The 10,933-nt window shown below is 50.6% G+C and overlaps 3 non-coding genes across 3 annotated transcripts; all 3 read left to right on the top strand.

The window, feature by feature from the left end:
• The first annotated feature begins 6,000 nt into the window (after nt 1-6,000).
• TRNAK-CUU (transfer RNA lysine (anticodon CUU)) lies at nt 6,001-6,073 on the top strand. Its single transcript has one exon. It is a non-coding gene; the product is annotated as a tRNA-Lys (tRNA).
• A 4,392-nt stretch (nt 6,074-10,465) lies between these two features.
• TRNAK-CUU (transfer RNA lysine (anticodon CUU)) lies at nt 10,466-10,538 on the top strand. Its single transcript has one exon. It is a non-coding gene; the product is annotated as a tRNA-Lys (tRNA).
• A 322-nt stretch (nt 10,539-10,860) lies between these two features.
• On the top strand, nt 10,861-10,933 carry TRNAK-CUU (transfer RNA lysine (anticodon CUU)). Its single transcript has one exon. It is a non-coding gene; the product is annotated as a tRNA-Lys (tRNA).

Here is a 10,933-nt window from a genome sequence, read left to right as displayed (position 1 = left end):
CGAGCAACAAATTGAAGCGGCATTTACGCGCATGGTGCACACCCTAGAGATGAGCCTTGCACAGTACGACGCCCGCCTCCAAACAATAGAGCAGGCCCTTCCCTCGCTACACCTCAATCCGCCGCATCAATCCAGCCCACCTACCCCACAGAACTCCCCAAACAACCCACTTGCACTCACCCCACCAAAGCTCCAGTATGGCGGGGCTCCCTCCTAATTCCTTATCAATTCTTCAGTGGAACTGCCGCCGCTTCCGGGGCAAGCGCGCACCCCTCCAACTCCTCCTCCCCACACTTCCCACGCCCCACATCCTTCTCCTTCAGGACACACATAGCCCTGCCACACTTCCTAGCTACACATCTGTTCACTCGGACGCCACGAATACACCCAGGGCGTCCACACTCATACATCGCTCCATTACACACCAAACCCATTACATCACCTCCGAGACGCCCTGCGTAATTACAGAAATCATACAAGATACACACTCACTACCATCGATGTTTGTCGCCAATATATACCACCCACCATCTCACCCGATGGCTTCGTTGGAAACGCTACTGCGAGATCTCCACCGTCTTGCAGGCAAGCATCCATTGATTATCGGAGGAGACTTCAACACTCAGCATGCTGACTGGGGCTACCGCACCACCACTGGACGAGGCCGGCGTCTCTGGTCCTTGGTACAAGAGCTCCGCCTCACAATACACAACAACTTTAACACCCCCACGAGGATTGGTAACAGTGTCAGCGCGGACACCAGCCCGGATTTGACACTGAGCCGCAACCTTGTTGGTATTACGTGGGCCACAACGCGTCATACATTAGGAAGCGATCATTACATCCTCTCCGTTACAGTACCGTACAAGCAAAGACAGGCCCGTCACCTAACACACAAAATCACCAACTGGGATGTTGTACGCTCCGCACGGGCGGCCCTCCCTGACGCTTCCATTATAGACATCGACCAGTGGGTGGCATCACTCATGAACGATGTCTCCACACACACGCGAACCCTTGTCACAACATCAGATACGCCCACCCTCGACACTCGCCCGGCCCACCTTTGGGAGGCCCACCATAGCATTCTAGAGCGCTGGAAGGGGCAAAAGCTCAATCGGACCCTTAAAAAGCGGCTGGCCGCGCTGCAAACACAAATTACTGAGCACGCTGAGGAGCTCTGCCGATCAAACTGGGGTCAGATTTGCGACAGTTTGGCTGGCAATCTGTCCTCCAAACGTAGCTGGCAACTCCTCCGTCACCTAATTGACCCCACGCAATCCAAAACAGCCACACAACACCACGTCACACGCCTTATACACAAGACCGGCCTTTCTCCTGACGCACTCATTAATATACTTAGAAACACACATACAACTCCCGGTACCTCAAACCCCCTGCCCCCCTATACAGGCGCCCCGAATGCCAACCTCGACGCAGAGATCACGGAGACAGAAGTCAGAGCGGCCCTCCTGACTCTCCGTTCTAACTCTACCCCAGGAGTTGACCGGATCTCTAATGCCATGCTCCGCAATTTGGACGATCAATCGATCGCCCAGCTCACGGAGTACTTCAACAAATGCTGGCAGGAGGGCACTCTTCCCTAATCATGGCGTCACGCCAAAATCATATTCATACCAAAGCCCCACAAACCACTTACACCCTCAAATCTCCGTCCCATTTCACTAACCTCATGCCTAGGCAAGCTTTTCGAACACGTCGCACTCGCTCGACTCACCCAACACATGGCGGAGCAAGACCTCTACCCGCACAGCATGGTGGGCTTCCGTCCCCATCTGTCAGCACAGGACGCCATGCTCCAACTCACGCAGGACATTTTCGACCCCCTCATTCCGGGTCACACAAAAGCTGTCTTAGCCTTGGATCTCTCCAAGGCCTTTGATCGCCTGGACCATCAAGCGATCATGGAGGCTCCTCCCCCTTGAACATAGGTGAACGTATGTACACCTATATTCAAACATTCCTTACTAACCGCACGGCCGAAATTCACTTCGGTCCCCACATCTCCCCCCCATACACCCTTAGTGGGGTCGGAACCCCCCAGGGGTCCGTCCTCTCCCCTTTCCTCTTCAATGTCACTCTCATTCCCCTTGCCCACAAGCTACAAACCATCCTTCACCTTCGGCATACACTCTATGCCGATGATATCACGCTATGGACCACCCATGGCAGTGATGGAGACATAGAGAACACCCTACAGTCCGCGGCTATCCTCACCCAAACGCATGCGCGGAGTATCGGACTCTCCTGCTCACCGGAGAAGTCGGAGCTCCTCATAATCCGCCCTATAACACGAAACTGTCCCACAGCCCCCATCACCGTGACACTGGAAAACCGGCCCATCCCGGAGGTAAACACTCTCCGGGTACTTGGCCTCCACATCCAGAACAACGGGAAAAACACACTCACCATACGAAAACTCAAGCAGACAACTGTGTCGATATCACACCTAATCCGCCGCGTTTCTGCACACCACCGGGGCATGAAGGGGCATGACCTATGTCGTCTCATTCATGCCTTCGTCCTCAGCCGCTTTATCTTCACGCTCCCCTACCTGAAACTCCAGGCTAGGGAAATCTCCACCCTGGATGCCATGATTCGAACAGCATTTAAGACAGCATTACACCTACCCCAAAATACCTCAACCGAAAAACTCTTTCAACTAGGCCTGCACAATACGATAGGGGAGCTTATTGAGGCCCACCGACAGACACAATACATACGTCTCGCGAGAACCACCACCGGGAGACACATCCTACACACCCTCGGTATACGCCTACCAGTTACCGATCCCACACAGCTCCAGGTCCCCCGCCTCATTCACCGCGATTTATTTATTAAACCTCCCCCCAAAAACATGCATCCCACCTACCACGAACCCCGCCGCAGAGCTCGCGCACGGGCACTCCACAAATACTATGGCACGGAACCGTATGCCGTTTGGGTGGATGCCGCATGCACGGGCGAGGACGCGGTTGTCGCCATCACGAACCCCTCCCTCCAACCCATTGCCACACTTCACATAACCCCTACTGCCACTTCGGAGGAGGCCGAAGAGGCCGCCATTGCCCTAGCCATCACCCGCACGGAGGCGCGATATATACTGTCAGATTCCAAAACTGCCATACTAAATTTTGCTCGCGGGAGAGTTCACGTCCCTGCATTTCACATACTGGACTCCCTCGCCGCGCACCCGCCCCGCCATGTGGAGCTGATATGGGTGCCTGCCCACTCCGGGAATCCCGGAAACGAGGCCGCCAACGCTTTAGCCCGAGCTTCTCTCAACCGGGCACCGGTGGCCTCCGACCTGGGGTTCTCGCGGGAGCGCATGCACTTATTCAGTGAAATGACGCAGGCCTACAAAGCCGAGCGTCGGCTCTACCCCCCACCTCATCCTTCCCTCGACAATTACCATCAGACACTTTGGAGGCGGCTCCAAACACGCACTTTGCCCTCCCCTTATATATGCTCGCGATATCACCCAGTCCACACGAACCCTTCCTGTACCCTCTGCCACCACCCCAAAGCCACCCTCGACCATATTCTTTTCCTCTGCCCGGCGGATCCTCCCCCGCGGGGCCTGGAGCACCTTACCTCATGGGAGGCTTGGGAGACCCTACTGCGCTCCGAGGACCCGGCCAAGCAAGCCATCGCCACCGGCCGGGCTGCCAGCGTCATGAGCCTCCGGGACATGAACGTTTGAGTCCAGTGGGGCCGTGCGGGGGCCCAAGGACCGACGTGTCCAAAACTCCCTTGTTACAAATAAAGTTTTCATCATCATCGGGCGTTGCCTTTTAGAGTTATACCGCTTGAAGCTGGTTGCGCACATTAGTTCAAGGCCCGGTAACTGTGCAGTACCAAGGCAGCCGCAAGCTATATAGCTTTCCACAAATCGTGCTCACGGAACACGGTCACGTTAGCACCTGAAGGCAGAGGGGCGTAATAAAGCTTATCTGAAGCGGTCTGTAATGTAGAAGTAACGAAAAACGAATCTGTAGCATGGTCTTCACCGCACGTTCAAATGATCGTAAAATAAAAAGGGCGCAATGTAACGCTGTCACCTTATAGTCAGTTATGGCGGACTGCTGTTGCGGCTCCCTTGACGCTGCCCTTTCCCCACGAATGAAACAGCGTTCTGTTGCGCCGCCTAGCAGCACTCACAGTTTTACAGTTTTTTGAAGTGACTCTCTGCATGGCGGCCGGGGACATAAATGCATGATTAAAAAGTCAATTTGTCGAAGCAAAAATACTGCCTCAAGCGAAGCTCTCTGCGCTCGAAGTAAACTGAGAGACAAAATGATGGGCAACACTGCAGGAAATTTTCCTTCACTACAACGTCTAGCAGGAGGATCTGAACGAAGGACGCGCCGCTGGTGAAATTCGACGATGTCGTCATCGTTACCGCGAGATGTCGTAACATGTTTCTTAGCAAGCACCCTGTGCTTCGATGTTGTAGCAGAAGGGAAAAATTATGCGTGGCTGGCTGGTTTCTTGGGTGAATTGAAGAAAAAACAATCGTGGTTTTGGTTTGGTTTATGGGGTTAACGTCCCAAAGCGACTCAGGTTATTAGGGACACTGTAGTGGAGGGCTGGGGATAATTTCTACCATCTTGGGGTCTTTAACATGCCCCGACGTGGCACAGTACACAGGCTGCTCGCATTTCCGTGAAGTCGAAATGCGACTGCCGCCGCCAGGATCAAGTCCACGTCTTTCAGGTCAGCTGCAAAGCGCCATAACCACTGGGCCACCGCGGAACCTGAGAAAGGAAGGCATGGTAAGCTAGAATCATAAGTGTGAGAACGAACGAAGCATTTGTTAACTTAACACTGGCTTTCAACGAAGGATGACACATATGAACAACGCCTTTAGAACGGGGCAAGAATCTTTACATCAAGCCTTATCCTACGCCTTGAAAACTAGATGCGCAAAGATGTTTCTGCATAGGGCTTCCTTAGCCAGAATTAATTTCCTTCGTAACCTTTCGAAAAGATTTACGGTTTCAACCACCTAGCTCCCTGGCATACGCAGAAAGTTGTATCTTTGTCGCTCGAGGCTTCCGTGCCAAAGAACTTCGTGGTCAATCGCGATTATCTGTTTCTTCATCCGCCTCAGTAATATTTTATCTAAACCAAATATTTTGTGCAAATTGGAGGCACACTTCTCCCTGAGCTCATCTTACAGGGTGCTAACGTGGACGCGGTTGCGCTGCTCCTTTCATCCAGTCGAGGCAGAACACCCGCGATCCTAATCTAAATCAGCGCGAAGTGTGCCCGCGACATCGGACTGCACGCGAGAGCCAGGTTAGTTGCCTCATCCAGCCACCGAGAATATTTGTTATTTTCTTTCGTTCTCTGCTGAGCCGTATCTGCGTTTCTGGCTTCAGCTGTCACTTGGAGACAATTACAAACAGGCTCTTTCCCAAACCTACATATACTAAGCAAAATGCACCCTACGATATACACGGACAAATGTCCCTGGTGCGACGAAAAACCTACTCTATACCACATCACATGGGCCTGCCAAAACATACACGTGGTCCCCAAAATACAAAACCCGAGTGCGGAGCAGTGGGAGACTCTGCTGTCCAGCGACCGCTGTGAAGACCAACAAGGTCTGGTGCAGCGAGCTCAACGGGCGGCAGTGGCCAGCGGAGCTCTGGACTGAGGGCAACCGTCCACTGATTAGAGGCGGACGACTTCGGCAGAGAAGTCTCCTGGGGGTAGAACCAAGACGTCTCTGAAGATGCCCCCAAACCGCAGGAAAAACCATTAGTGTAAATAAAGTTTTCCCTTCCTTCCTTCAGCTGGCACAGCTCCAGGTGCTGCACACATTTGCTCGGCGGGGCTGCAGTAGTACCGCTGCTCTGTGGCGGCCGCTAAGACATCGGCCAGTGAACTCTGACAGACCTTGGCAAAGATCCAAAAAAATTGCCTCCCGACCGTGCAGGTAACTGATACTACTCTCCCTCGTCGCTCGGCGCCCGGCTAGCTCAGTCGGTAGAGCATGAGACTCTTAATCTCAGGGTCGTGGGTTCGAGCCCCACGTTGGGCGTTGCGTTTTTTTCTTGTACTTTCTGAAAGTCCTGTCAAATAAAATAATTGGCCGTTGCTGACAGCGGCGCTAGCTGCAAAATCTAACTGCTTGCAACTCGAAAGTTTCTTTAGCAAAGGTGACACTTTGAATTCGTGCGTTTTTTTTTTACTTGTTGCAGTAACAAAACAATCGAAGAGCCAATGTATACTAAGGACTGTAAGAGAAACTGCCCGATTAATTTTTGAAAGAAGCCAACAGTGAATGAAAGAAGCCAACAGTACCTGGCACCAAGCAATACATTGGGGAATGTACTTGTTTTCTTTCGTGTCGTGTTGATTGCACTATAAAATTTGCTGCTTAAGCGTCTAGGTGGAAAATTGACAGAAATTAGAGGAAAATTGTAGGGGACACTTAATGTTCGACTTTAGATTTGGCGAGATAATCACTGAATGCCTGCATATATTGCCTGCATTGAATTATTATAAAAAAAAGTCCGCGCCCGTGTTGATCATGCCTTCCATCCCTCGTAGCTTCGTCATGTGTGTTATCTATTTCTTAATCCTTAAAATAATTCTTTAATAAATCCAAATGCGTATGAACAGAGAGGCACAGTTATTCAAGCCTGCTCGTTTTTTTTCTTTATTCCCTGGTTTTGACACGTAAAATTCAACAAAACAAACAGTCAACAAAACACACTAAACGCTATGTACATACAAACGGCGCTGTCGTGGTCAGCCAGCATGAATCTGGCTTCGTCAGATTAAAATTCACGCAAATTGCACAGCTGCTCTAGTCTCTTTCTGGATGGCCAGAAACCAGTCCATGCTTTCCCGAAAGTAAGTTCTAGCAGGCCTTGCGTCCTTGTCACAATGGTAGCCTGCCATTCTGGAGCGCCATATGCACTGAAGGCCTATCAGCATCGTGAAGTCAAACGGTATCCCATCCTCATTTTCTACAGATAAGTACCGGATGCCATACGTATCTAGTGGTAATTCTTTCTTTAGGGTTCGCTGCAATACATCCCAAAAATAAACCTCCTCCCAACAGGGTAAAAAAACGTGGTCTATTGTTTCCGGCTTTCTGCAACCTAAACAGTGAGATCTCCAGGGTAAAAAAAATTCCTTTGCCTCTAAAAGTTTTTATCCGGTAAGGTTCCGGTGTGCAGCTTAAAAAAGAAGGTTTTTGGTCCTAGCGGCACCTGCGTTTTTTTAACCCTCTTTAAAAGATCTATGCCTGGGCCTCCACTGTACAAGGCCCTGTACAAGGGCACTGGGAAAGGTATATCGCACAAAGCACGGTACAGTTTCTTCCGTTTCACAGTCGACAGAAAGCCATTTGAAAATCAGCGGCTTTTACCGGGAAGTTGTAGCGAGTTTGGGATTCCTTTCCTTTCTTCTGGCCTGCGCCTTCGGCGGAGATAATAACGTGGACACTACTGTGCTGTCTACGTCGGACGAAGTATGCTTGGCGCCCTCATTATAATCCAACTTAAGCCAGGAGCCGCTTGCTAGGATCCGGTAGACCACTCGCTACGCAACACACCGTGCCACAAACGCAGAAACCTTCGCAACAATACCCTGCACAGCGTCGACCTAATCACTGCATGAATACCTGATATTCACCTGCGCCGATCCTCGCCTGGCTAGCTAAGCTGGTAGAGCTTGAGACTCTTAATCTCAGGATCGTAGGTTCGAGCCCCACTTTGGGCGTCACCTTTCTTTCTGCCATTTTTCTGAAAATATTTTCCCTCTAAACCCGTTGATGTGCTCGGGGATCGGACCCGGGGGTCTTCACCGCATAGGGCGAAGCAGGCAGACTACGGAGGGAAGCCTTCGGGAGGAATAGCAAAGCTTGAAGGTTTATTTTACATTTTGTACAGTAGCAAGTAGACCAAAGTCAGAAAATGGGGGAGGATGCTCTGGCACCCCACAGACTGCTGCTTATATGCAGATCACATTCCCCAGGCACCCAGCTAGAGAATCTGATCTCTGGTTGAGCGTCCAATGGGCTGCTAGCGTCTTCTTAGGCTCCGCCCTCCCCACGTGATCGCGCACACCGCACAGACACACACACACGGGAAAGGAGGAACTTGGCGTCTCTGAGTCGCGAACTGTTTGACCAGGCCAAAAGGTCGTTCGCTGCTGAGTGACGATCGTGATCGATGGGGAGGCGAGCGCTGACCGCTCACACCGATGACCTCTTCAGTTCGCTGGAAGGGACAAATCAGCCGTGTCGCCCATCCGCGTTGTCTGCTGCCCAGGGCGTACGCGGGAAAAGTTAACGGCGCCGTCGCCCCGCCGACGTCGCCACTGGGTCTCGTCTGTTGGTCCACGGCAGTCCGGGAGAAGCGAAGCACTCAGCCTCCCCGGCGAAGGGATTAGACGCCTTGGTGTACGCCGATGCCGTCGCCAGTAGCTGCCCCACGCAGTGTCTCTTTTGTCTCCCCCGAGCAGCAGCGCTTCGGCCGCATACCTGATGGCGGCTGACTGGCTCGCCGGTTTCCGCTGCTAGTCCCCAGCAGCGTAGTTCGGCACCAGAGCCGCAGTCAGCATCGCCGGCGAAGGGGATTACAGCCTTTGTCCGCCGACGCCGTCGCCGGAAGCCGTCCCCAGGCACCCTTTTCCTTGCGTCTTCTCCGAAAAACAGCAGCGCTTCCCGAAGTGGCCTGATGGCGCCCGTCTGGGCTCGCCGTTCTCTGCGGGCTGGGCCTCCGATCATTACACCGTGTCCAAGGAAGCTATTGTTTACAAATGGAAATTTTGGCTCCGTAAGCTTTCCAAGCCACGTTTTTAACTATACTGAACGACGTAACGTCACATAACAGTGACGTACAAGTTCTATTACCGAAGACAGGACTACTTTTATTATTTTAATCTCACGCGTGGGAAATTTGGAATTATGCTGCAATTAAATCAATAAGAAAGTAAAACTCGCCTAACAAGTAGCATATCGACATTATTGCGTTAATTGAAGTTTGACTGCCTGGTGTCATGTTGCTATTATGACATTTCTACGGATTTGAATTAAACAATTTTTTCTCTTTCATTCGTCACGAATTGCTACTTGCGATTAATGTATTTCATTTACTTATTTTATTATTCGCACCACTGACCTGATAATTGTATTCTATTTAGTACTTTTCTTAAGATATTGTAATAGCTGTTATTCTGTTGTTAATGGCCTCGTAGCGACATGCCCCACGACAGTACATACTGGACGAAAATTGATCACAAGCTAATCTCATGCAAATGGGCTTGGTTATCGTTGTGTCCGGATTCGGACGTCTTGCATCTAAATATCCAACTCTATCCTCGAGACTCCATTTGACGAGTACTAGAGGTGCCTACTCTGCGGCTTCTTTGTGTGCTTAGCTGAAACCTGAAAACGAGCAGGAAATGAAAGCAGAATGAATGGAGAGGTCCGAATGCCACGAAAAGAAGGAAACGATTCTAGAGAGAGCACTTGCATTCTCTTTGAATTCTGAATCGCGACATGCGCCGGGAGCTCGCCAATAACGCTTAATGAACAATAGATATCGAAAAAGCAAGAGAAAAAATGAAGCGAATACAATGCCAACCAGACGCAAGTAATGAAGCTGCCTTCAAAGCACATCGTAGGAAAAATAAAATAGCCCAGGTTGAGAGCAGAAGCCATCTGAACCCATTGTCGTGTGAAAGTAAAGCCTGCATGCTACTTTCCCTGCATACGTCACACTTGAGCAAAGAAAGCGGCTCGTGTTCCTGTTCCCGGCAGCCTTATCTGGGGTATTTGGACATCAGTGTTCTAAAGCGTGTTAGGCGGATGTGCATTCAGGCAGCCGTTAAAACTTTCTTTTTCAAACTACACTCAGCGACGCTGCCTGTCAAGACATTTCTTAATGACAAGGGGATGTTTGTACCCTGGAATGTGAATTGCCGTCTGTGTAACGTGCCTGAGACAATTGATCATTGCTTCATCCTGTGCCGTGATGCCATGTTCTTTTGGGACATACTACAACGAACTCTTAAGAAGGCCATTGAAATTACACCATACACTATTAGATTTCTGCCTGTTGGCAAAAACTCATTTGTGCCTTATGATCTGTTTGTGTTGATGGGACTATTCAGTCTTTGGGAGAGCCGTATGATGGACAGACATGCCGAGCCACCAAGATCGTCCAAATCTGTTTCGTGAACACTGTGCTTTGGTGAGGAGTGTATATGCTGCACGCGAAGAACCTCCAAGCTGGCTGCCGTGCCTAGACGCATGTGTGTGCCTCCCTGAATTTTGATGTTTTGATGGGGATGCGGTATTGAGTTAGGGCTATGGCAGGCTGCTATTAAGCAGCCCGGTAACTTGAGACGCGAACCAGTCTGATTGAAGTTTTCCCCCTTTTTACGGAAGTTCTTCCATGCAATAAATAAAAAAAAAGCCCGGCTAGCTCAGTCGGTAGAGCATGAGACTCTTAATCTCAGGGTCATGGGTTCGAGCCCCACGTTGGGCGTTTGTTTTTTTTTGCTTCTCATTCTTTGCGTTTTGCTTACTGATTTTTTAGGTCGTGCCAAATAAAGCTATAGGCTGCTGCTGACAGCGCGGCTGGTATCACGCGCTAACTGTCTACCAGCTCCGTAGTTTCGTTACCATAGATGCCATTTTGATCTTGCACGATTATGTTTTTAACCACTTACTGCAATGAAACAAAAAAAGAAAAAGAAAAGTGTACTAAGGACTCGTGAGAGAAGAAAGTTGGGCGAGTTGGTATATATTCATCATTCACAGCAGGGTCTTCTTTTCTACTTTTATGTTTTCCTTAATGCTCGCCAGTCGCCCGGCTAGCTCAGTCGGTAGAGCATGAGACTCTTAATCTCAGGGTCGTGGGTTCGAGCCCCACGTTGGGCG

The sequence above is a fragment of the Amblyomma mixtum genome, chromosome 2, assembly GCF_055824585.1.
Source record: "Amblyomma mixtum isolate Tamu chromosome 2, ASM5582458v1, whole genome shotgun sequence".
NCBI lineage: Eukaryota > Metazoa > Arthropoda > Arachnida > Ixodida > Ixodidae > Amblyomma > Amblyomma mixtum.
This window is presented reverse-complemented; position numbering and strand designations above follow the sequence as displayed.